Below are 23,083 nucleotides of genomic sequence, written 5' to 3' on the forward strand. Positions count from 1 at the left end.
CAACACTAACAATCCCAAAGAGTTGTGAGACAGAGACTAAGCAGGTTAAGCTCTCAGTGAAACCAATGGGAGTTGTGGGTACCTATGCCAGGGCTGAATTAAATATAGTGCCCTCAGATAATTTGTGAAGGGAGTAACCATGTATATTTTTAATAACAGTGTTTTGACATTCTGCCACAAATCCCTAGCTAGAATAAGGATGTAACAGGAGAAGCAGGAGCTGCGCTGTACCCAACCTCCTCGAAGCCTGGGTTCAAAGGTCACCAAGGTCGACTCAGTCCTTCGGCCTCTGGTGCAGATAAACAGGCTCCAGGGCCGCTGGTTCAGGCTCCAGAAAGCAACGTTGTGGCTGCGAGGCTCCTGTGGGCTAAGGCAGGGAGGTGCCACCTCCCACCCGCGACCCCTGCGGTGCCCAGCCTCGGGATCCCTGAGCCTCAGTGGTTCAGGGTTGGAGCGGCCAGCTGGGCAGAGCCGGCCCTCATGCGCATCCTCCCGCCAGGCCTTTGGGAGCCCCCGGGAGGTGTGGGGTGCCAGCCCGCCCCAGCTATCACTGCTGGCCGCGCCGCAACGAGCATCGGCTTCCGCGCAGCGGGAAAATCCCTTCCACGTTGATGCGTCGCCCTCAAGCTTAGCCCCGCCCTCTTCCCTCACTTCCGGAGGCTGGAGGGAGCCGCGCCCGCAGCCCCGCCTCCTCAGGAACGTGAGGGGAAGAGGCGCTCGCTGGCCGGGAAGAGGCGGGGCTAAAGTATGGGCTGGGCGGGGCCGTGGCAGGCGGGACCAGAGTAGGGGCGTGGCCAAGGGCTGGAGGCGGCGGGGCCAACCCGGCAGCAGCAGGGGGCGGGGCCTGGCACAGGCATGTGGCGGGGCAGGCGCCGCGCAGGGTTCTTCAACTCTGGCTCCGCGGCCCCAGGCGGCTGCGCTGGAGTCGGAGCGGGGCCCGGGAGCGCGGCTGCCTCTGGCTGGGTAAGCGCGTCCTGTGCCGCGGGAGAGGTGGGGAGCCCCATGCGGCTGGGTACCGAGCCCGGGGGGGTGCCCTGTGCTCCCGGGCCGAGTGCGCTGCCCCCGCATCGGGGGAGCCGGCGGGCGGGCGGGCGGTCTGCGCCCTGAGACGGGGCCGCTGCGTGTCTCCGCGCTGGGTGGCAGGGCGAGCACTGAGCGGCGGGGTTGGGGGGTGAGGCGTCTCGTGCCCCCAGCTTAGCCCGCTCCACGTAGGAGCCGCCTGCTCCCGGCTCTGCGAGGGCGTGCCCGGCATTTGCACCGCTGCTCCCTGTCTTGGCATGGGGCGGAGTTCGCGCTGCGTGTGAGGCTACCTGTCGCCGGCGGCTGCGTCTTCTCCCCACGGCGCATTGCTCCAGGTGCGCGTCCTGGCCGAGCAACGCCAGGTCACCTGCCTAGCCGTGGCGGGGAGGAGCCAGGACCCAGTGCTGGGTAACGGTGGTCTGGAGACCGAAGTTCTCTATCCCACAGGCACAGATACGGCAGCGGTAGTGTCTGAGCAGCTATCCCTGTACCGCCACAGGGACCGGGTCCAATCCTGTGCCTGGGCACTGAACTGGAAGTACCACCTCTAAGAGTAGGCGGGTAGTTCAGGGTCCAAGCTCATTGATTCCGCGGCCCTCTTTCTTGAGACTGAAGATTGTCACTTAATATGGGGGTTTACACCTTGTTTACACTAGAATTTACATTGGTATAATTTGCCATTTGGGGGGTGTAGATTATTTGCACGTGAAGTTATATTGAGCTAAGCGCTGGTGTAGACAGTACTATGTCAGCAGGAGAGCTGATACCACCTCTTGTGGGAGGTAGTTTAATTATTCTAAGGGGAGAACTCTCTCCAGTCACCTTAGAGCAGGGGTTGGCAGCCTTCAGCATGGTGGTCCATCAGGGTAATTTGCTGGCAGGCCGCAAGACATTTTGTTGTGTCCGCAAGTACACCCTGCTCCCTCCTCCGCAGCTCCCATTGGCCAGGAACAAGTGACCTGTGGCCAGTGGGAGCTGCAGCCGGCCCTGCCTGCGAACAGTCAATGTGAACAAAATGTCTTGCAGCCCGCCAGCAGATTACTCTGGTGGGCTATGTGCTGAAGGTTGTCAACCTCTGGCTTAGAGCACGTTCACCAGAAGTGCCACAGCTGCATCAGTGCAGCTGTGCTGCTGACATAGTCTTAGTGACTATGGACACTTGACAACTAGAAAATGGGCAAAGACCAGGCCCAAGAGCAGTGCCAGTGCTAGGCATAATCAGACTGAGCAATTGCTTGTGGCCCACTATTTGCCTTTTTAGTGTAGGGGGAAGAGCAAAATATTCATGCTTAGGACCCCCAATGAGCTAGCACTTCCTCTACCTATGAATACATGTGTGAAATGGATAGTCATTATAGCTTGACAATTCTTTTAAGCTTGTCTTATGTCAGCATGTGAATCCTGTGAAAATGGTTTGCCCTTCAGATTTTGATTAGAGCTTTGCTTACTATCCAAGCAGTGTGTATTGCCCAGGTCTGACCGTAGGGTTCTGGCCTTTATCCTTTGAGGATGGGGTGATTTTATTCAGCTGATATTCAGCTGATTTTTAAAACAAAAATAATTTTAAACTGATTATTTGGAAGGTGGTGTGGTAAGAGGTCCATTGACCAACTCCAGTGTTTAGGCAACTGAACCACAAGGTGTTAGGGTCTCAGAACAATGTAAATGTTTCCTCCTACCAGTACTGTAGTTTTTTTGGATTGTGAACTCTATAGTTAAGGTTGCAACTTAAATCAGTTTGTAACACTCTGCTTTCACTTACATAGAAGATTCACAGAAGCTTGCTTTTTAGAATAAATGTTTTCCCTTTTGGGGGTGGGCAAGGGGAGGGAGAAGAACTAAAGAAAATTCCCTTTTTTTTAGTTCTATTTTGAATGACTTGTAGACAGCGTTTCTATTTTTTTATATCCTCAAATTGTCTGAACTTTAAAATTTTAGGCCCTGTTTCTGCAAAGACTTGAGTACGTGTTTAGTTTTCTGAGTGGATTTTATGTTGAAACCAGTGGGACTACGCACAGGCATAAAGTTAAGCAATGTTTAAAGCCCCAAATCTTTGTTGATTTGGGGCTTTAAACTTCGTGCAAAGCTAGTCCTTAATGAGGACCACCAGATCAGTAATGGATATTTTGTAAGCCAAATCTAGCCTACAGGGCTCCCAAGTCCTATCCTCCCATATAAATGTACCTGTCACCTGTAATACACACTCTACCTTCGCACTAGAAGAGTACCTGAAAATATAGCCAACAAGTGCCTTCAGTAGATCACTTTTACCGGTGGCTTAACAAACTTTTATGTAAGAATCCTGGGCATGCAGACAAAAATGGTGCAAAAAGCTTAATATCAAATTCATGAAGGCCATGTCTACGCTACAGAGTTAAGTCGATGTAGTTTGTCAGCAATCATAAACTGCTATAATTACATCCTTTGGGCATGTTCACACAATGCTCCGTGTGTTGGCAGAGCCTGTCCACAGTTGGTGCTCTAGCACCAACAGAAGGAGCATTGCACCATGGGGTAGCTATAAATTGCCACCTTTTCCTGCTAAGAATTCTGGGAATTAATCACAGTGCATCATGGAGGTGGGATCACTGCCCCCATGATGCAGTTTTCTCTGTTCCATAATTCCAAGGGCTTTCGACTGCATTTTGGCACCATTTTTCAGCTGCCCCTGTAAACTTTGTGCTTGCCATTTCTGCCTGAAAGCATGGACTCTGCACTGCTCACCAGTCTTATGAGAAGCGTTATGAACACAACGTGGCTAATCTTGCAGTATTTCATGAGCTGCAAATCTGAACAGGAATCCATACTGCCTGCCCTGCTGTGTGCCATGGAACGAAACAATTAAAGATTGATGTTGGTATTCATGGAGCAACTACGCACTGTGGACTGTCACTATTGGGCCCAGGAAACAAGCACTGAGTGGTGGGATAGGCTTGAGATGCAGTTATGAGATGACAAGCAGAGACCACAGAGCTTTTGGATGCATGAATCCACCTTTGAACTGTGTGCAGACCTTGTCCCAACCCTGCAAGGATACCAAAATAAGAACTCCCCTAATGGTGGGGAAAAAAGTGAGTTGTGATCATGATCACTGTAACCGTGGTAACTCTAGACTGCTACTGGTCAGTTGCGAATCAGTTTGGAGTTGGAAAGTCCACAGTGGGGGTTGAAGTGATGGAAGTGTGAAGGGCCATTAATCCCTTCCTGCTATGAAGGACTGTGAGTCTGGGCAATGTGCCACAAAGCCATCCACTGTTTCCTGCAATTGGATTCCCTAACTGCGGCGGGGCAATAGATGGCACACATATCCCAATTTTAGCCCCAGTAGACGATCTCATGCTGGAGTACATAAAGTGCTACATTTCTGTGGTATTGCAGGCACTTGTGGATCACCGGGATTGTTTCACTGACATGGTGGTCAGGGAAGGTGCATGGAGCACGCATCTTCAGGAACACTGGCCTGTATAGAAAGCCACATGCAGGGACTTTCTTCACAGACAAGAAGATGCCAATAGGGGATATTGAAATGCCCATAGTGATCCTAGGAGCCTAGCCTACTGTTTGCTTTCATGGCTCTTGACCCCCTGCACCAGAAACCTTGACAGCAGCAAGGAGCGTTTCAACAACGGAGTAACAACCGCTTACCAGAGCAGTCATGATAAGCACTGTGGGGTACCTCCTGGAGCCACGTAGGGTGAGATTAGCAAGCATGGTGTCTACACTGGCACTGAGTCAGTCTAACGTTGTCGCAAAAAGCTGTATGCCGCCTGTCAAGGTGGCTTTATTATGGCAGTGTAGCAGGAGAGTTAAATTGATGAGAGAGGCATTATTGTATCGACAGAACCTGAAAACTGCAGTGTAGACAAGGCCCAAGAGTTACTGGAAGGGTGTCTTGCATAATGTTAAGTTGGCTTTTTCTTTATCATTGCTCATCCGAATTAAAGCTTTCAATAGGTTTAATTGGACCATGTACATGCCAGCAAGAAAAAGCTGCAGGACTCTGCTAGACACATAGTAGAAGAGCAAAGCCATGTTCAAAGCTTTTACATATAACATCGTGCAGAGAGATTGCTTTGCTGTGGATTTCACTCTTACAGCTTCAGTGACTCTCTTAACTCAGCATTTTGAAAGTTTGGGTTGTGACGCAGTACTGGGTCATAGCATGTCAGCACTAGGTTGCTTTGGTCAGCACCGCTGACCACAACATTAAAAGTCCTGTTGGCAGTGCTGCCCAGCTAAGGCAGGCTGGTGCCTACTTGTTCCGACACTGCACTGCACCCCAGAAGTGGCCAGCAGTGGATCTTTCTGGGATGCAGCAAGGTACATGGTGCCAGGACAGGTGGGAAGCCTGCCTCTGCACCCTGGCTGTGCCGCTGACTGGGAGCTGCTGTAGGTAAGACCATGCCCCAGCCCCAGCCCTGAGCCCATTCAGACCTTGAACCCTTTCCTGCACCCCAAACCCCTCATCTCTGGCCCCACCCCAGAGCCTGCACCTCCAACCCCCAGAAGATGGGGCTGACATATTGCTGATACTAGACTGATTTGTGGCAGTGTCATTGCCACATTAATATTCTCCCTGCAATTTCAGTTAAACACTGTATTCTTTTTGGTCTGTTGATGTATGCTGTTAAGCAGTGGCTGCTTCCACTTCAGCAGTGGCTGCACTTCAGTGCTAGGTGAGGTGGTCTTTCAGGGCAGTTTAAATCTGTTTGTGTGTTGGAATGTTAGACTTCTTTCTTTAGAAATCCTCAACAAAAATGTTGTTTTGGGAAAACAAAAATGCTTAAAGGAGAGGGTCCCTGGTACGTTCTTGTGCATAGTTCATGAAAGGCAACATGGTGTGAAGGAATGAACACAGGACTGAGGGTCAGGAACTCTACAGTTCTAATATGCAGGTTTGCCATTCATTTGCTGAATAGGCTCGCACAAGTCATTTCACCTCTTTGAACTTGTCTGGACCAGATTTTTCTCAAATATCCTATCTGTACTAGCACTTTATGTAGCCAAGAGGTTAAGGAGCAGAAGCATTAGAGAGACACTGCAATCGCCCCTGACTATTGCAATAGGGAACAACACCAAAGTATCCTATCCTGCCTGGCCCAAACAGTTCGCCAGGATTCTTGGGCAGCAGAAAAAAATACGAAGAAATAAATTTGAGGGTCAGTGGCAAAAAATGTCTGATGCAATCTGACTACGTATTTAAAAAAAGAAAAAAAAACTCTCCTACAAGTGCATACCACTGTCACAAAGGAGACAAAAAGAGCTTCACCTCTGCTGCATGGACAGCAAATGTGCAGCATGACACACAGTGCATCTGTGTATGTTCAGGTTGAATCTGTTCACAATGTTGTGAATTTTGCTAAGGAGTTAGTTATGGGTTGGATCTGAATAACTTGCTTTTCAGACAGGTAATTTTCAGAATTCAAGGTTGTACTTGGGCACAAGGGGACAAACACACACAGCTACATCTCTTGTAGCCTTAATTTGAGGAGCCTCAGATTACTGTATCTCCTATGTAGCAGCTAAGGCGTAGTGTGCAGAAACAGCTAAGTAAGGCTGTATTGGGCAGCCTTAGACTTGATGCATCTTTACCCTATTATATTGCCACAGATTCAGATATAACGCGATAAAGCAGTGCTGTCAGGGAGGGCTGCACACTCTGGTGGATCAAATCAAGTTCGCTATAACACGGTTTCACCTGAAACGCGGTAAGATTTTTTTGGCTCCCGAGGACAACGTTATATCGAGGTGGAGGTGTAGTACAATAACTCCTCGTTTAACGTGGTTATGTTCCTGAAAAATGCTACTTTAAGTGAAACAATGTTAAGCAAATCCAATTTCCCCATAAGAATGAATGTAAATGGGGTGTGGAGGGTGTTAAGCTTCAGGGAAATTTTTTTTTGCCTGACAAAAGATCTCACACACAAACAATACTGTACACAGCAATGATGATTGTGGAGCTTAGTTAAGGTGGAGCAGCACATGGCAGTGTGGGAAGGGACAGCTGAACTGCTGGCAATTGATAGCCTTCTGGGTGGCTGCTGCTCAGGGAACTTAGGGGAGCGGGCAGCTGATAGGGGGGCTGCCGGTCTATCCTGGTTCCAAGCCCCCACCTCTAGCTCCAACAGGCTGCTCTTTCTGCAAGCCGTGGACAAAGCAAGCGGCTGCCAAATGTTAGAGCATTGTGCAACTTTAAATGAGCATGTTCTCTAATTGATCAGCAACTTAATGAAACAATGTTAACCAGGCTGACTTAAGTGAGGAGTTACTGTACTAGTTTTTGAAGTATTAAATCAGCCTAGACCTTTATTTTATCTTTCTTTTGCATTTAATTTCCTTTTTCTTTTTTTGCAAGCACCATTCACCCATAAAACTAAAACCCATCTTAGCTCTATTCTGAGAGAGAATATCAGGGGTGGAAGGGACCTTAGGAGGTTATCTAGTCCAACCCCCTGCTCAGAGCAGAACCAATCCCCAGACAGATTTTTGCCTCAGATCCCTAAATGGCCCCCTCAAGAATTGAACTCACAACCCTGGGTTTAGCAGGCCACTGCTCAAACCACTGAGCTAATGCCCCCCCACCCCCATTTGGAGAAAAGTGGATGATGTATTTGTTCGTATGCTCATAAAATCCTTGTTTGCCTCCTAAAGAGAGTGGTTCATCAAACTTTCTTAATGACCTCCACTGCTTATGCTAATCGTAATTGTCCCACTGTTACCTTATGTGCCACCTGTGTTACACATGGATGGTAAACTTTTGGGACAGGGCCATCTTTTTGTCGTTTGTATAGTGCATAGCTCAAATGGGCTACAATCTCTGACTTGGGCCTTTCGTTGCTTCTGTAATATGAAAAGTAATCATGAAAATTCCCTGAGTGTGTTAGCACACAGGGGAACAGAACAGAACTTGAGAGACTGCACTCTATAGGGTTCTATTCCCCATTTTGCCGCTGGCTTGCTGCCAGTCTTTGAGCGTCACTTATGCTTTCATTTAGCAGAACTTGAGTGCATGCTTTAGGGCTTGCCTATACATAAAAGTTATACTGGTTTAACTTAAATCGGTATAAAAAAAGACTGTTAAAATGATGTAAATCCTTGTGTGGATGCTTACTTCAGTTTAGCTTACACAGTGTCCAAACACTGTGTAGACCAGGACATCTCATTAATTCAGTAGGATTTAAGCATGTGCTTTGCTGAATCCTGACCTTTCTCTTTCTGTTGAAAAACAGGATCAACTTCCTCCACTCCATCTCTTTTTATAAAATGCTTTCATAGTCTGAGTGCAAGTACCTCAGAAATACAAAGTATTATTTTCAGTATTTATTCTGCGCTTGCACGTGTTGGAAGATTTTAACTGTAGCTCTTCCGAATCCTGGCTTATGTTTGCTTTGTTTTCTACTGCAGCCCCAATAAATTTCTCCTGCCAGCAAGAATGCAGTTAGGAGTGCATGCATTGTGAGTTTCCACCATCAGAAGGATTTTTTAGTCTATCTGGACCCACTCAGAACTGCTGTGGAACAAGTCCAAGGGGAGAGAGGAGTCCAACAGGAACTGAGTACACACACGTGAAGGGGTGTTGGAATTGGAATTCATCCCTAATGGAGGAGAGGGGATTAATAGTTTGCATAAGTGTTAGTAAAGGCAAACTGGTTGAAGAGCAGTAATTGGGGCCTGTTCATCTAGTCCAGTAAGCCATCAGAATGACTTCCGTGACATTCATCTGAGCTGCTTGCACTATATCCCGGCTTCTCAGTTTGCATCAAGCCCAGAATGCTTTTTAAACGTAGTAGGTGTTTTTTAGATATTAAAAACACAAGGAAAGTAGAACAGTCTTTCCTAGAAGTTTCTAAAACTGCTTTAATGATCCTTTGGCTAGATCTGTGCTTTCATATTGAAGGTAGGCACTGAACTGGATTTTGAGAGAGACTTGTCTTCAATGCCCACCTCTGCCACAAACACACTGACTTCCTGTGCCTCAGTTCCCCGTCTGTAAAATGGGGATCCTATCTCATCTATTTAGCTAAGTTCTCCGTGGCAGAGATTGTGTCTTATGGCTATGTGCAGCGCCTAGCACAATGGAGTCCCTCCCAATCTTGGTTGGGGCCTCTAATTGCAACAGTAATACAAATAATATTTTGCTCTAATTTTGTGAATGTGGTCTACAGTTGGGTGATATCACATCTAATGGCAAAGGAAAATTAGTTTAATTTTTTTCTCTTATTAAATTTTCGTTCTCATATTTACCTTAACACCAATGGGAAACTGCTGTCTTTACAGTGTAAAAATGCAAACTGGAGTGGGCTAGAAACACCTTGTGAGAAGGTGTAAGAACTGCTCTGAAGAGAGTATATGCTCCTCTCTCTCACGCGCGCACACATGCGTGCACACTTACTTCCCGTAACCCTTCCTGAGCCAAGGCTTTATTAGTATCTTAAATAACAGAATAGAAACATCAGTCTAATCTTTCCTTTCAAGCGTGGCGGTCCCAGGAGGGTTTTCCCATCAGGGGCCCTCTCTATTGTAGTTTCTAGTGGTGTGGGTTTTTTTGTTTTTTTTTACCTCAAGAAATGCTCTAGATTCTAATAAATCCTGGTTGACTCTAACAAGGTGCATCTCTCAGCATGTATTAGCAGTAATTTCTCTGAATCTTTATGTAGGGGTCTAGCACCCTGGGTTAACAGAGAAGCCATGTATTTCTCTGTAGGTTCTTAGAAAGCATGACCTTAATACATGCTTATATTGAAAAGCTTGATGTCCTGGTTGTAGTTGCTAATTAAAAAGTAGTCTTTGGTCATGTTTCCATGTGATAAATCCCTTTGCAGGACTAAGCTCTTATTTAGTACACTTTATTATCTGACTAATTCTGAGAAAAGGAGACAAACAATTACAATTCACAAGAAGCAGAGATGACAGTTGTGCTATGTGCATGACTATGGGAGTGTGAGTACATGTATAATTTCTTTTTCTTATACATAATAAGAAACCAAATCTTATAACTAATCAGTGAAGATACTTCCATTTCCCCTAAAGTTACACAAGTGAAGGTCTGGAGGAGAAAAATTCACTCAGTTGTTGCTTCCATTGGAGATAGCTGTGGAAAGCTTATCCCTAGGTGATCAAATGGTCCCTTCCGGCCTTAAATCTATGAACCTTTCTGTACCACTTTGTTAGTATAATTAGTTGGGCATTGCTGTGGAGGTTACTCAGAACAACTTGCTGTGAGTGATTACACGCAGGTTCCATTTTTGTATTTGTTTGGTAAAAAATCTTATTCAGTAAGGCTCATAAGAGTTTCAGATATGTGAATGTTTTCCATTCACATTCTGTTCTGAGCAGGTCTTTTTTTTTTTTTTTTTTTTTTTTTTAAACGTGTATTAGTATATGGATCTGTGACTATTACCTGGAAAATCATTCATTCTCTCCTTCCAGCAGGGCTTTGTTTCAGAATTCAGGGGTATCATTAACTTGAAAAATTGAAAACAAAAGAACTTCTCGCTCATCCATCTAGGTAACATGCTGAATCGCTTCTATGAAAATCTGGGATCATCTTTTAAAGGAGCAGACTCCCTTCATCCTTGATTTTGTGTGTGTGTGGGGAGGGGTGGTTTTGTTTTTTCGTTTTGTGGGGGTTTTTTGTGTTTGTGTTTTTTTGGTCCCCTTTAGTCCTACTTGTAAATTAATCCTGATTATTGCCTGCATCAAGTGTGCAAAACCTATTCCGTCTTCTTAGTCTGTTGATATTGAGGCTTTGATGGTCTGTGTCTCAATATATTGCTCCATTTCAGTGATGGATGTGATGCAGCTGCGTTTATATAGTATCTTTCATCATGAAGGATCCCCAAGTACTTTTCATGCATGGAAATGGCTTCACTTTCAACTTACAAGCAGCCACTCCTGTGATGTTTCACAAGCAGATATTTAGTTGTCTACAGCAACACCATACAACTTTTTGGGACAAGATATCCAACTAACTACTGTAACCCAGTGCCAGCTTTATTTGTGTAGGTTCTGAGTCAGGACAGAATCTGAATATATGTATAATGCTGTCACGATGAAGGTCAATCTGATTCAGATATTTGCTCTGTGTAGTGCTTAGTGGTCTTGGATGGAAAGAGGTAAGGCCATGGAGAAAACTTTAGACTTTTTATTTGCAGTGGGTGAAGTTTGGTCACCTGGTGTGTGAGGTTCTGTATTTGGACCTTCGCTGTTGTTGGGATTCATAGGGACTGATGCAATTTTGAATTCTGTGTCCATGGGGAAGCAATAGTTACAGAAGGACTTTAGAAAGGAAGCAAATGAGAAAATGTGGATGTAACTCTTTTAAATTTCATACCTTTTGCAGCATACATGTAATACTAGTTTGTTTTTTTGATAGAAAAATTTACATCAAAAGCGTCTGCTAAAGGAAATTCCAGTTACTGGGAGAGGAAATGAATTGCTTCTGCAATTAGTGTTGTTGCATCAGTGAGGGGTAGATGGGCCCATTCCTAATGAAGACTGTATTTTGGAAACTGAGTTTTTTGTTTTGTTTTTTTCTCTGTAAATTTTCTCTCCTGTGAGATGTAATTAGTTGATAAAACATTTCTTTTTTTGATTAAATTCATTTTTTATTTAATCTAGTAGCTACTTGGTTACAAGGTATAATTTGTGTATTGTTCAACTTTGGAAGATGCTTGGAGAACAGCTGGTCTCTGTAGTCTGAAACCTCCTATGTGTTCACTAAAGGTGTTCATTTAGCTCTCTGTTAATAACTTTCCTACCTGTCCTGGGACTCTCAAAGATTCTTTGAGGCTTGTGGACACGTTGGGTCATAGCCTCATGTGACATCACTAATAAAGTGCTTCAGGTATACCTCTATCCCTATATAACACAACCTGATATAACACAAATTCAGATATAACATGGTAAAGCAGTGATACGGCAGGGGCTGCACACTCCGACGGATCAAAACAGGTTCAATATAACGCAGTAAGATTTTTTTGGCTCCCAAGGACAGTGTTATATCGGGATAGAGGTGTATCTTGCCTGGGACTTCCAACAAAGTGAGGATCTAATCTTGATTTTTTTTTTAAATAAAACCTCTTTCACCACCTTGTTACATTGAAAAGGGTAAACCAAATGTTATTTTTACTTTTTAGTTCCTCTTAAAAACTCTGACAATGGCCATCCAGGCAGAGGGTAGTCGCTTAACAAAAAAGCAAACCACTAAATCCCAGGAAGAGCTGATATACAAATCTGTCATTGGTGGTGAGGGAGAGTAGAATCTGAAAGTCTTGCACTCGCATCCATTTCAAACGTCGTATTTATGTTGATGATCAATATTTATGCAAACTAGTACACTTTGAGTGTATACCCAAAGAAACTCTTACCAGGAACTGATGTATTTTATTATACCCATTTTAAACACACGCTGTGTAGGTTCAGTGTCATGTAGAGAGTTTGGCCATAATCCAACTCAAATGATAAGGAGAGGGGCACATTGTGGCCAAGAATGGCCATGCAGTGTGCCTACAGGCTGAGACAAGGCAGATTTCAGCTGTGCTATAGGACCCAATATGCATTCAGCCGAGGCAGTTTAATGTGGTAGCTCACCGGTCATTTCCATAGGATGAAGTAGTATGTGTAGGGATCTGGAGTGGAAACCAGGCTGCTGATCATGGGCTAAGATTAGGGCAGGGCTGCAATCCCTCTTGTACGAAGTCTTACACAGGGACTTGCGGGCTCATAGAGTGAAGCTGTCTGTTATATTACAGTAAGCGCTCAGACACTTCACTGCTGAATGGAGTATAAATACTTATGTAAAAGAACAATAAATGGTACGTTAGAATAAATCTGTTGTAACGATTTGAAGTAAGAACTTTGGAAATCTAGCTGCTTCTTGGCAGTACCCTCCTGTGCCTTTCAATCTTAATTACATAGTCCCCACCACTGTAGTATCTGAGCACTTCATGATCTTCAGTGTATTTGTCCATGCAATGCCCTTGTGAGTGCTACTATCCCTGTTTTACAGATGGGGACCTGAGCCACAGAGAGACTAAGTGACTTGCCCCCGCTCACCCAGGAAGTCTGTGGTGGAGCTGTGAATTGAACCCTGGTCTCCCTTGTCAGTGCCTTAGCCCTGTGGCTCTCAACCTTTCCAGACTACTGTGCATACCCCTGTCAGGAATCTGATTTTTTTTTTTTGTCTTGCATGCCCCCAAGTTTCATCTCACTTAAAAACTACTTGCTTATGAAATCAGACAAAAAGACAAAAGTGTCACAGCACACTATTACTGAAAGATTGCTTGCTTACTTTTACCATATATTTATAAAATCATTTTGGAATATAAATATTGTACTTACATTTCAGTGTATAGTATATAGGGCACTATAAACAAGTCATTGTCTGTGTGAAATTTCAGTTTGTACTGACTTTGCTAGTGTGTTTTATGTAGCCTGTTGTAAAATTAGGCAAATATCTAGATGAGTTGATGTACTCTCGAAAAGACTTCTGTGTACCCCCAGGGGTATACGGTCCTCTAGCTGAGGACCACTGGCAGTAGACCATGCTTCTCCTCATACTTTTACAGCAAAAGAGGAGAGGCAAGCAGCATTTTTGCAGGATGGGTAAAAAAACAAACAAAAAACTGGAGATATACCTATCTCCTAGAACTGGAAGGGACCTTGAAAGGTCATGGAGTCCAGCCCTCTGCCTTCACTAGCAGGACCAAATACTGATTTTTGCCCTAGATCCCTAAGTGGCCCCCTTAAGGATTGAACTTGCAACCCTGCATTTAGCAGGCCAATGCTCAAACGGCTGAGTTATCCCTCCCCTCATCTGTGCAAGAAACCAATATAATATGTTGCATCCAAATGTCCCTTTAGGTGTTGGGTCCTGATTTAGCATGTGATAAGCATCCCACAGTGAAGTCTCTGAGCACAGCTCCCAGAAAAGCAGTTGCACATGTGCATCTGTGTAGCTAGCACTGAAGAGGTATTTAGGGCAGTGTTTTCAACACTTGGCTGTCTGTGTGTGCTTGTGGAAGCCTGGCAGATGAACGCACATGTACTGTGCAGGCAACTAGGCACAGAGATAGGTGCCCGTGACTCACTTGAAACATATGTAAATATACACATCTGTAGCGAGGGGGTGTGGCTCTCCTCCTCCCCGGGGAGGATTGAGCCCCGTCAATCACCCCCCAGGGCAGAACCGCTGGGAGGAAGTCCCGCCCCTCAAAGGGTCAGGCGGCAACCTGGAAGGATAAAAGCCGGGCCTCAGCCCTCAGTCAGGTCTTGGCTGCCGGCAGGAGCAGATGTGCCCGCTGACTCTCCTCACCAGGAAGCCGCAGAGCCCCGCCGCCGCTACGACGAGGAGCTGCCGGAGCTGCCCCGTCCCCACTACGGCCCCGAGGAGCCGCCAGACCAGACCTGGCCCGCCGTCCCGGAGGTATTCCCGGACCTACTGCCCTGCCCTGACTGGGAGGAACCCATGGTGCTGGACGCCCCAGCGGACCAGGTAGGAACCAGGGGGGAGGCTGGAAGTAGCCTGGGGGCAGCTGACTACAGTCAGGCTGCAGAAGGCCCTGCGCCTATGTCAGTGTGTTTCGGTCAGGATCCCCACTGACCACCTGTAGCGGTGACGGACGCTACCAGGGCCCCAGGCTGGAAGGCAGAGGAGTGGGTGGGCCTGCGTTCCCCCTGCCACCCATAACCAGGTGGCAGACTCCCCTTCTTCCCGCCTAGTGTCAAGAGCTCTTCCCTGCTCCAAAGGGCCCCTTTGACTTGACTTTGCCACTGCTCTGCCCTGCTCCAAAGGCCAGAGCAGATTGTACTGTGTTTGGTGCCCCGCCTGAACCAAGGACTGGGCCCCCTTTGACTTTGCCACTGCACTGCCCTGCCTCAAAGGGCCAGAGCCGAGAAACTACAGCTGTGTTTATTGGTGCCCCGCCCGACCCGAGGGCGGGCCCCCTATTATTTAACTGTGTAGCTGTTCGGTCCCATACACAGGGACTGCGGAGCGGACTGCGATCAACTCCAGAATTCCTAGATTTTTACTTTTTTAAACTCTGTAGCTGATCATTACAGCAGTGTTTCTATGTGGGGAATGACTACGTCTTCAACTTACATGAAAAATCAAACTGTTTTGCTTTATTGGTTTTGTAAAATACCACATGCTGCATGTATCTGGTACACTTGGCTGCTTCACACCTTTCACTGTTTGGATAGTATATAAAGGGCATTGTAACTAGTCTCAAATCAGATGAGCTTGAGGTCAGGCTTCAAGTTTGATTGAAATTAGCAGGAAAGGTGCTATCCCCTTAAAATGTAGGTGGGCATAGTCTGGCATTGCAGGAGGATGCCCATGCAGTATCAGGATGGTGAAATCTGTGCTCTCTATTACCATATGGTATCCAAAGCAGCTGGTTGCTTGATAGATGCAGACTGGAAGCAGTAATGCTTGGAGCTTGTGCAGTTCTGTGGGAGGGGATATTCAAGAGAATACAGAGATCCAGATACAGCCAATCTGGGCTTCAGATCACTGCCTTGGGGAGGTGTGCCCCAGGGATGAAGGGAGGGGAGGAGGAAGGCGGTGCACAGGGCCTTGTTGGGGTATGGGGAAGGAATGGGAGCTCATCTCAGTTGTTGAGTAGCTCAGCCTTTTTTTGGCTCCAGGAAGGTGAATAGAAGAGGGAAACAAAAACATATAAATATACAGCATGTACAAAACGCCAGGACTTAGACAAATGGGCTACAAACAGTTTTAGTGGTGACAAATTGTCTGATGTTGCAGTTGTTAAGATGTGGGAAGGAACAGCTTTCTATTTCAATCCATCTGTGCCAGAGGATTTCTTGAGCAGTATTCCAGGCTTAATTCCCTTTCAGTCTGTTGTTGTAATAAATAACATGGTGTGAACATCTAATCCTTGCTGCAGGGCACTTATTCTGTTGTGTGCTCTGCCCCAGCAGTTACCTAATAATGCAATACAGACAGTTGAAGTGCAGAGCTCCTGTAAATTGTCTGAAGCCTACAAGAAATACCTAGCACTGAGGAGGAGGCTGTTCTAGGTGACTAAGGGCTTGTCTACATCAGAAAGTTGCAGCGCTGGTGAGGGAGTTACAGCGCTGCAACTTAGGAGGTGTACACATCTGCAGGGCACCACCAGCGCTGCAACTCCCTGTTTGCAGCGCTGGCCGTACTCCCGTTTTGTCTCGGGTGTAGAGGATCCAGCGCTGGTGATCCAGCGCTGGTAATCAAGTATAGACACTTACCAGCGCTTTTCTTGACCTCCGTGGAATAAGCAGGTATCCCAGCATACCTGAGGAAGCCTCTGGTAATCAAGCTGGTCTCCTTCCCCGGCTTGCTCTCGCGTTCCCCGAACCCCGAGCAAGCAGGTCTCCTTCCCTGAGGTTTGCTGGGTGGTTCCGGGAACGCGAGAGCAAACCGCGGCGAAGCTGGTCTCCTTTCCCGGTTTGCTCTCTCATTCCCCGAACTCCCGAGCAAGCAGGTCTCCTTCCCTGCGGTTTGCAGGGTGGTTCGGGGAACGCGAGAGCAAACCGCGGCGAAGCTGGTCTCCTTTCCCGGTTTGCTCTCGCGTTCCCGGAACCCCCCTTGAAGCTGCCCAACAGCGCTGCAGTGTGGCCACATCTAACACCACTTGCAGCGCTGGTTGCTGTAAGTGTGGCCACTCTGCAGCGCTGGCCCTATACAGCTGTACTAATACAGCTGTAACAACCAGCGCTGCAAAATTTTAGATGTAGACATGGCCTGAGTATAAACTGACCGAGAACTAGAAGTGCTGCCTTCTATGATATATGCTGCAGTTAGTTCCTCCACAGTTTCATACAGAACTTAATTTTTTCAGTGAAGATCTTTTCATTTATTGTTAGTGAGATCTGCTGGTGAGATCTGCCCTCTAAATACAATGTACCATTTCATGTCTGCCACACTACTACAGCCTCCCGGAGCTGAGCGAGTGGGCCGGAGGCAGGGACACAGAATCCATCTGCCATTCCAAGGCATACAGGGCCTGCCTAGAGGTTGTCAGGTGTCTGGTTTTCAACCAGAAAGTCTGGTAGAAAAGGAGACCTAACAGTGTCTGGTCACCTGAGTAATGTCCACAATCTGTTCCACTGCTGGGCAGTGTTCCCTCTAATTTTTCCCACGCATGTGCGGAATGAATTTTGTGCACACCAATATAGAGGTGATGTGTGCCGCATCACCTCCATATTGGTGCACATAATAAAATTCATGTGGTGGGAGTGGGGCTGAGGGGTTCAGGGCTAGGGCTGAGGGTTGGAGTGTGGGGGGTGGATTCTGGGGTGGGGTTAGGGATGAGGGGCTTGGGGTGCAAGCTGCCTGGGGGCTACGGTGGGGGGAGAGAGGGCTCCCTTTGCACCTCCCTTCCCAGCAGCTTCCCCCTGCAGCAGCACCTGGGCTGTGGGGGAGGGAGAGGCTCCTTTCCCCTGGCCGTGGCAGGTCTGTGCTGGGGCTGGCTGGGAGACTTGCCCCTCCCTGCTGTGGCCCTGAGCCCCTTCCCTCCCCATCTCAGCCCTGACAGCACACGAGCCGACTTTTAATGGCCTGCTCTTCTTCCCTCCTTCCCCGCCCCCATGGGGGCAGAAGCTTGGTCCTGCCAGCTCCCCTGCCTCTTCCCATAGCATGCTGGGTTCCTGCCCTCCTCCGCCTTTCCTATCCCTCCCTTCCTCCCTCCCTCCATCCAATCAGCTGATGGCCCTTGCGAGGGAAGGGGTCGGGAAGGAGCAGAGTCAGCGTGCTTGCTGCTCCTGGTGGGGGCAGGGTCTTGGGGAAGGGGGATGGTGGAATAGGGGCATATCCCCTCTAGCCCCCTGCTCTGACCCCCCCACACACAGACACACACCCAGCCCTCTTCCCTGAGCCCCGCACATCCCCCAGGCCTCTGCCCTGAGCCCTGTACCCCCCCTCATACACACTCAGCCCTCTGCTTGACTCCTTCACACACCCCCATGACCCCAGCCCTGACTCTGGCTTCCCTACACATACCCAGCCCCCCCCAGACACCATGCACCCCCCTATATCCGCTCAGCCCACTGCCGGTCTGGGGTCCTAGCCGCTGGCCCCGCACAGCCTGCTGCTGGTCTGGGGTTCTGGCTGCCAGACCCTTGCCAGCCGGAGTCCCGGCCACAGGCCCCACTCAGGCCACTGGGGTGAACAGAACCCCAGACCAGCAGTGGGCTGAACAGGCTGGCAGCGTAAGATCAACATTTTAATTTAATTTTAAATGAAGCTTCTTAAACATTTTTAAAACCTTCTTTATTTTACAGTACAACAGTAGTTTAGTTATATAGACTTACAGAGAGAGACCTTCTAAAAAATATTAAAATGTATTACCACCTCCTGGACAAAGCACCTCTTTCAAATGTAACTACTATGCTCCCAGCACAGACTGACCCCTTCCCCAGTGCTTGGCATAGTGTTCACCTTGGGATACAAGTATAAACCCCAGATAAGAGTAAGGAACCATTTGCATTTGGATGAGAGGGCTGGAAAGGCTGACACTTATTACCTGGGAACCAGGACAGATGAGCTTTTAAATGGGTACAGTAGGCCTCTGGTTTTGTTTTAAATGAATTTAATACTGCTCAGTTGAAAACCACTGAACTAGAGGACTTCAATCTTCAGGGTTGTCAATCTTTTTTCACTTGCAGACACCTAAAAATTTTCAAATGGAGGTGCGGACCCCATTGGAAATCTTAGACATGCGCTGCCAATCACAGGTTGAAAACCACTGCTCTAGTTATTAAAGAGCAAGTACAAAGTTTGGTATCAGCAGTGCAAGCTTCCTCCACTGCTGTCCTGCTAGTGTACCTTGTTTTTCACCTGTCTTTAAGGCTTAGAGAACTATCTTTCTATCCCCATTCAGTCCTTGGCCTTTCGCTGTAACTGGTGGTACAAATCTTGCACAGCACAAATTGTGAAGCAATCTACTGGCATCTGGATTTAGGAGCCCTACGGTATTTCATATAGGTTACCAAAAGCCATTGGATAAGGACCTCTGGTCTCCATCAAGCTGGGCCAGGCTTGAGCTGGTGACCTAGAATGGGGGAGAAGGTTACCTATCCCCTAAGACATACAGTCTCCTAAAATATCTCTCTGGAGCTTCCTTTGACGAACTTGCTTGGGAATTTTTAATTATTTTCTTGAGGAAGACTTTGTGAGGCAAAGAGATTTCATAGCTGCTAAATATCTTCCTCACTTGATGCTATCCTAAAAGGAGTTTGGTGGTGGCTCTTGGTTTTCAATAGTCAACTATGGGGTGGGAAGAGACCTCTCAGTATGTTTGTTCTCTGATAGCGAACAAGTGTTGCAGTGTGTGGGACTTTGTTTATGATTCTCCGAGCTGCACGTTGGGCTTTTCCCCATAAAGCAGGTATAGAAATGTTGCTACTGAATATGTGGGATTTCATCACTGCCTGGCTGTGTTTAACCTTCCTAGCCCTTTTCTATTTCCATGTGTGCAGACATTACAGCTGCAGCCTGGATGCTGGGCAGTAGGTGATGTTTGCCACACTGGAAGTGCACAGGGTGCATTAATGCAAACTATGCCTCTTTTTCTAGTTATCCCTATTTTCCCTTCAGCTATACCTATTCCAGCTGTTGTGTTCCTGTTTCTCTGCAACATGCTGTTATGGCCCTGAAGGGCAAAATGTACAGTGACCTTTTTAAAACAGCTGCCATCTCTGAGTAGGCATAGCTGCAGAAATTAAAGCACCGTTCTCTGTTTTAAGACAGACATTTCTTTATAATGGGAACTACTTGCAGTAAGGTTTTCTGTTGGTTCGTTCTTGTAATTGTTGTTCCTGTGGAGTTTTTTTTGTTACCCTTGCATAGGCTGTGTCAGCTGTAGCTAGGATGTTATAGCCCCCTAGTGTAGATGCAGTATATGCCAACAGGAGTTTTTCTGCCAGTGGAGGAATGCCACCTCCTCAAACAACATTAATTAAGTGTGCTTCTCTCAGGAGAGCTGTGTCTACTCTGGGGTTTTTGTTGGCATGGCTATGTTGCTAGGGGGTGGTGGCTTTTTTGCATGTCTGGTTGAGATAGCTATGTCTGTATAAATTTTAAGTGTGTTAGACCATGCCAAAGTGAAATCCCAAAGGATAGTCATTGTCCCAGAGAGTGAATCTGTGCTGTTGCTCATCTCAGCTCAAGCTTAAAACTGAGGCTGGACCTGCCTTATTGGTCTTACATGCGTCTTACTGACATCATGAATCTGATGCTTGGCCAGTTTCATTTTGATGCTCTGCACTGGCTACCAAACTCTACCCTCGTGCAGCTTCCTACAAAAAGCAAATAGTCTTGCTTCATGTACTGCACGTAAAGTGACCTAAAGTGAGACAGTGGGACTGGAGCAGAGGAAGGGTTCCAGAACCCTTTGCATAATACACGTTGGTTTGGTATGGTGAGAAAGGGAAAGTTAATCTATCTGAAATATTCCATAAAAGGGGGTTTTATGCTGTGCACATCACTATAGTATTTGAGTACCTTCTGCATAAAATCGTAGAAAGGACCAACTCCTTAGTAGATGTCACTGTGTTTCTGACACTTGTGGTCAAACCTCTATAGGGGGTAGGAGTTTTGGTTTAATTTGGGGTGAGGGGGGTAGGGATTGAAGTGTGTGTGTAGGGTGTGAGCGGAGGAGAGTGCTAAAATCTTGACACACATCATGGTGAATTTCCATTTTCAATCTTTTGTCCAGCGCTGCTTGTTGCAAAAATAGGTGTGAAAATGTAAACAGACTTGCTAGGTTGAAAGCTCGTCCCTAAGCTTTTCATAAAGATTACAGGTTATTTAAATTGACTTCCCTGCACTCATCCTCCCTTTCACCCCAGATCTTGTGTTTTGGGTCTATGTAGCTCATGCCTGGAGATCTCTAGATTCTTGGGTGGGCTCAAAGCTGTTACAGTTGGAAATGACATTCCACCATATTACTGTCCATCTTCAAACCCCAAATAAAGCTTATATGTACAGACTCCAGCACAAGTATCTGGCATCCCCTCCACCTGTAGCAGCAGGAGGCATGCAAATAGATATAGGTATATCTAAATAACACATCTTGTGTGTGTATTTATTATATAATCAATGCTTATATGTGAATTTGGGAAGTGCCCTACAGAATCCTTTTGTTAATCCTCCCAAGATTGCATGGGCCAGTCCTGTAAGTGATGATGTGATCACAGTACATGGGCCTTCCCGACACAGATCCCAGCAACTACTAGACATATTTCCCTTAGAACATACATAAGAATGGTTGGCTGTACTGGGTCAGACCAAAGGTCCATCTAGCCCAGTATCCTGTCTGCTGACAGTGGCCAATGCCAGATGCCCCACAGGGAGTGAACCTAACAGATAATGATCAAGTGATCTCTCTCCTGCATGCATCTCCACCCTCTGACAAACAGTCTAGGGACACCATTCCTTACCCATCGTGGCTAATAGCCATTAATGGACTTAACCTCCATGAAATTATCCAGTTCTCTTTTAAATGCTGTTGTAGTCCTAGCCTTCACAACCTCCTCCGGTAAGGAGTTCTACAAGTTGACTATGCGCTGTGTGAAGAAGAACTTCCTTTTATTTGTTTTAAACCTGCTGCCTTTTAATTTCATTTGGTGACCCCTAGTTCTTGTATTATGGGAATAATCCAAGAGCATGGTGCTGCCACAGTCCTCTTGCTACCCTGCTCTTTCCGTATGGTGGTGGAATCTGTAGAGCAGTTCACTGAGGTAGATTTCCCTCCCAACCCCACCCAACTGAATAGAGTGCAGCATATAAATTGTAGTCCAGGCCCATTAAGGAGGATAAAACATTCAAAGATTGTGAAACTGTGAATTCCATTCTGTCAGTTTTGCTGCTGGGTAAATATTGGTGGGGGGCAAGAGGGGGAGAGAGGCATAGATTCATCAAGTGGCATTAGAAAGTTCCCTGTACCTGGGATATGTCTATCCTGTAGACTACTCTGCCCTCCCCCACTGCTCAGGATTGCTGATAGTAGGATAACTGGAACACTGTGTGGGGAGAGAATGAGGTATGCAGCCTTCTACCTCCAGCTCAGTGGTCTGTGTACAGCCAAAGTGTATAAGGAACCATGGTTGTTTCCTCCAGCCAGCTGGTCTGTTTGCTTAAACTGGTGTCCGTGTCACATAAACCATCTCTGGTACTAATTGTGACACCCTTGTTGGCATCTTTGGCAGAGCCCAATGAATGAATGGGCGCAGAAGCCGGACTTTTGCCTTGCTTCCAGAGCTGTCCTGAGGTCAGGGGGAGGGATAGCTCAGTGGTTTGAGCATTGGTCCGCTAAACCCAGGGCTGTGAGTTCAATCCCTAGGAGGGCCACTTAGGGATCTGCGGCAAAAAAAACTGTCAGGGGATTGGTCCTGCTTTGAGCAGGGGGTTGCACTGGATGATCTCCTGAGGTCTCTTCGAACCCTGATATTCTATGGTGCAAAGGGAATGCAAAACACCAGGTAGGAGTCTACAGCACTCTGTGCTGCCGTTAACAGCTGTGTAAGGTGCAAAGTAGTAGTGAATTAGACCCAAATAGTTTAATTTCCAGGCTTACCAATTTGCATCTATAATGAGATTTAAATTCACTTTAGAAATAGGGGCAGGTAAGAATTGATAACACACACCCAATCTTTAAACTAGTTTGCATAGCTCATATATGCTGATACAATTAACAGACTATGCAGGGGTTGGAGAACTTTTTTCTTTGCTACAAAGAATCTACAGCTGGATGAAAAGTATCTCAATGTTAACAAGGATTCATACCTAGGGCCCTACGAAATTCACAGCCATAAAAAATGTATTACAGATCATGAAATCTGGTCTTTTGTGTGCTTTTATCCTATACTATACAAATTTCATGGGGGAGACCAGCGTTTCTCAAATCGGGGGTCCTGACCCAAAAGGGAGTCACAGGGGGGATTGCGGTATTGCCACCCTTCTGTGCTGTCTTCAGAGCTGGTGGCCGGAGAGCAGCAGCTGTTGATCGAGCGCCCAGCTTTGAATGAAGCACCCTGCCATTCGCCACGCAGAAATAAGGGT

The 23,083-nt window shown here is 46.8% G+C and overlaps 1 protein-coding gene across 3 annotated transcripts in view; it reads left to right on the plus strand.

The window, feature by feature from the left end:
• The first annotated feature begins 865 nt into the window (after positions 1–865).
• Positions 866–23,083, plus strand: part of C4H11orf24 (chromosome 4 C11orf24 homolog) — a 52,767-nt gene continuing 30,549 nt past the window's right edge. For 2 of the 3 annotated variants that reach the window (XM_030560717.1, XM_030560720.1), the window contains exon 1: positions 866–963. The gene's annotated coding sequence lies outside the window, so the exon portion shown is untranslated. Of the gene's footprint in view, positions 964–14,495; positions 14,516–23,083 lie in introns of those variants that run through there. The other variant, XM_030560719.1, reaches the window with a different exon arrangement.

Source organism: Gopherus evgoodei, chromosome 4, assembly GCF_007399415.2.
Source record: "Gopherus evgoodei ecotype Sinaloan lineage chromosome 4, rGopEvg1_v1.p, whole genome shotgun sequence".
Lineage (NCBI taxonomy): Eukaryota > Metazoa > Chordata > Testudines > Testudinidae > Gopherus > Gopherus evgoodei.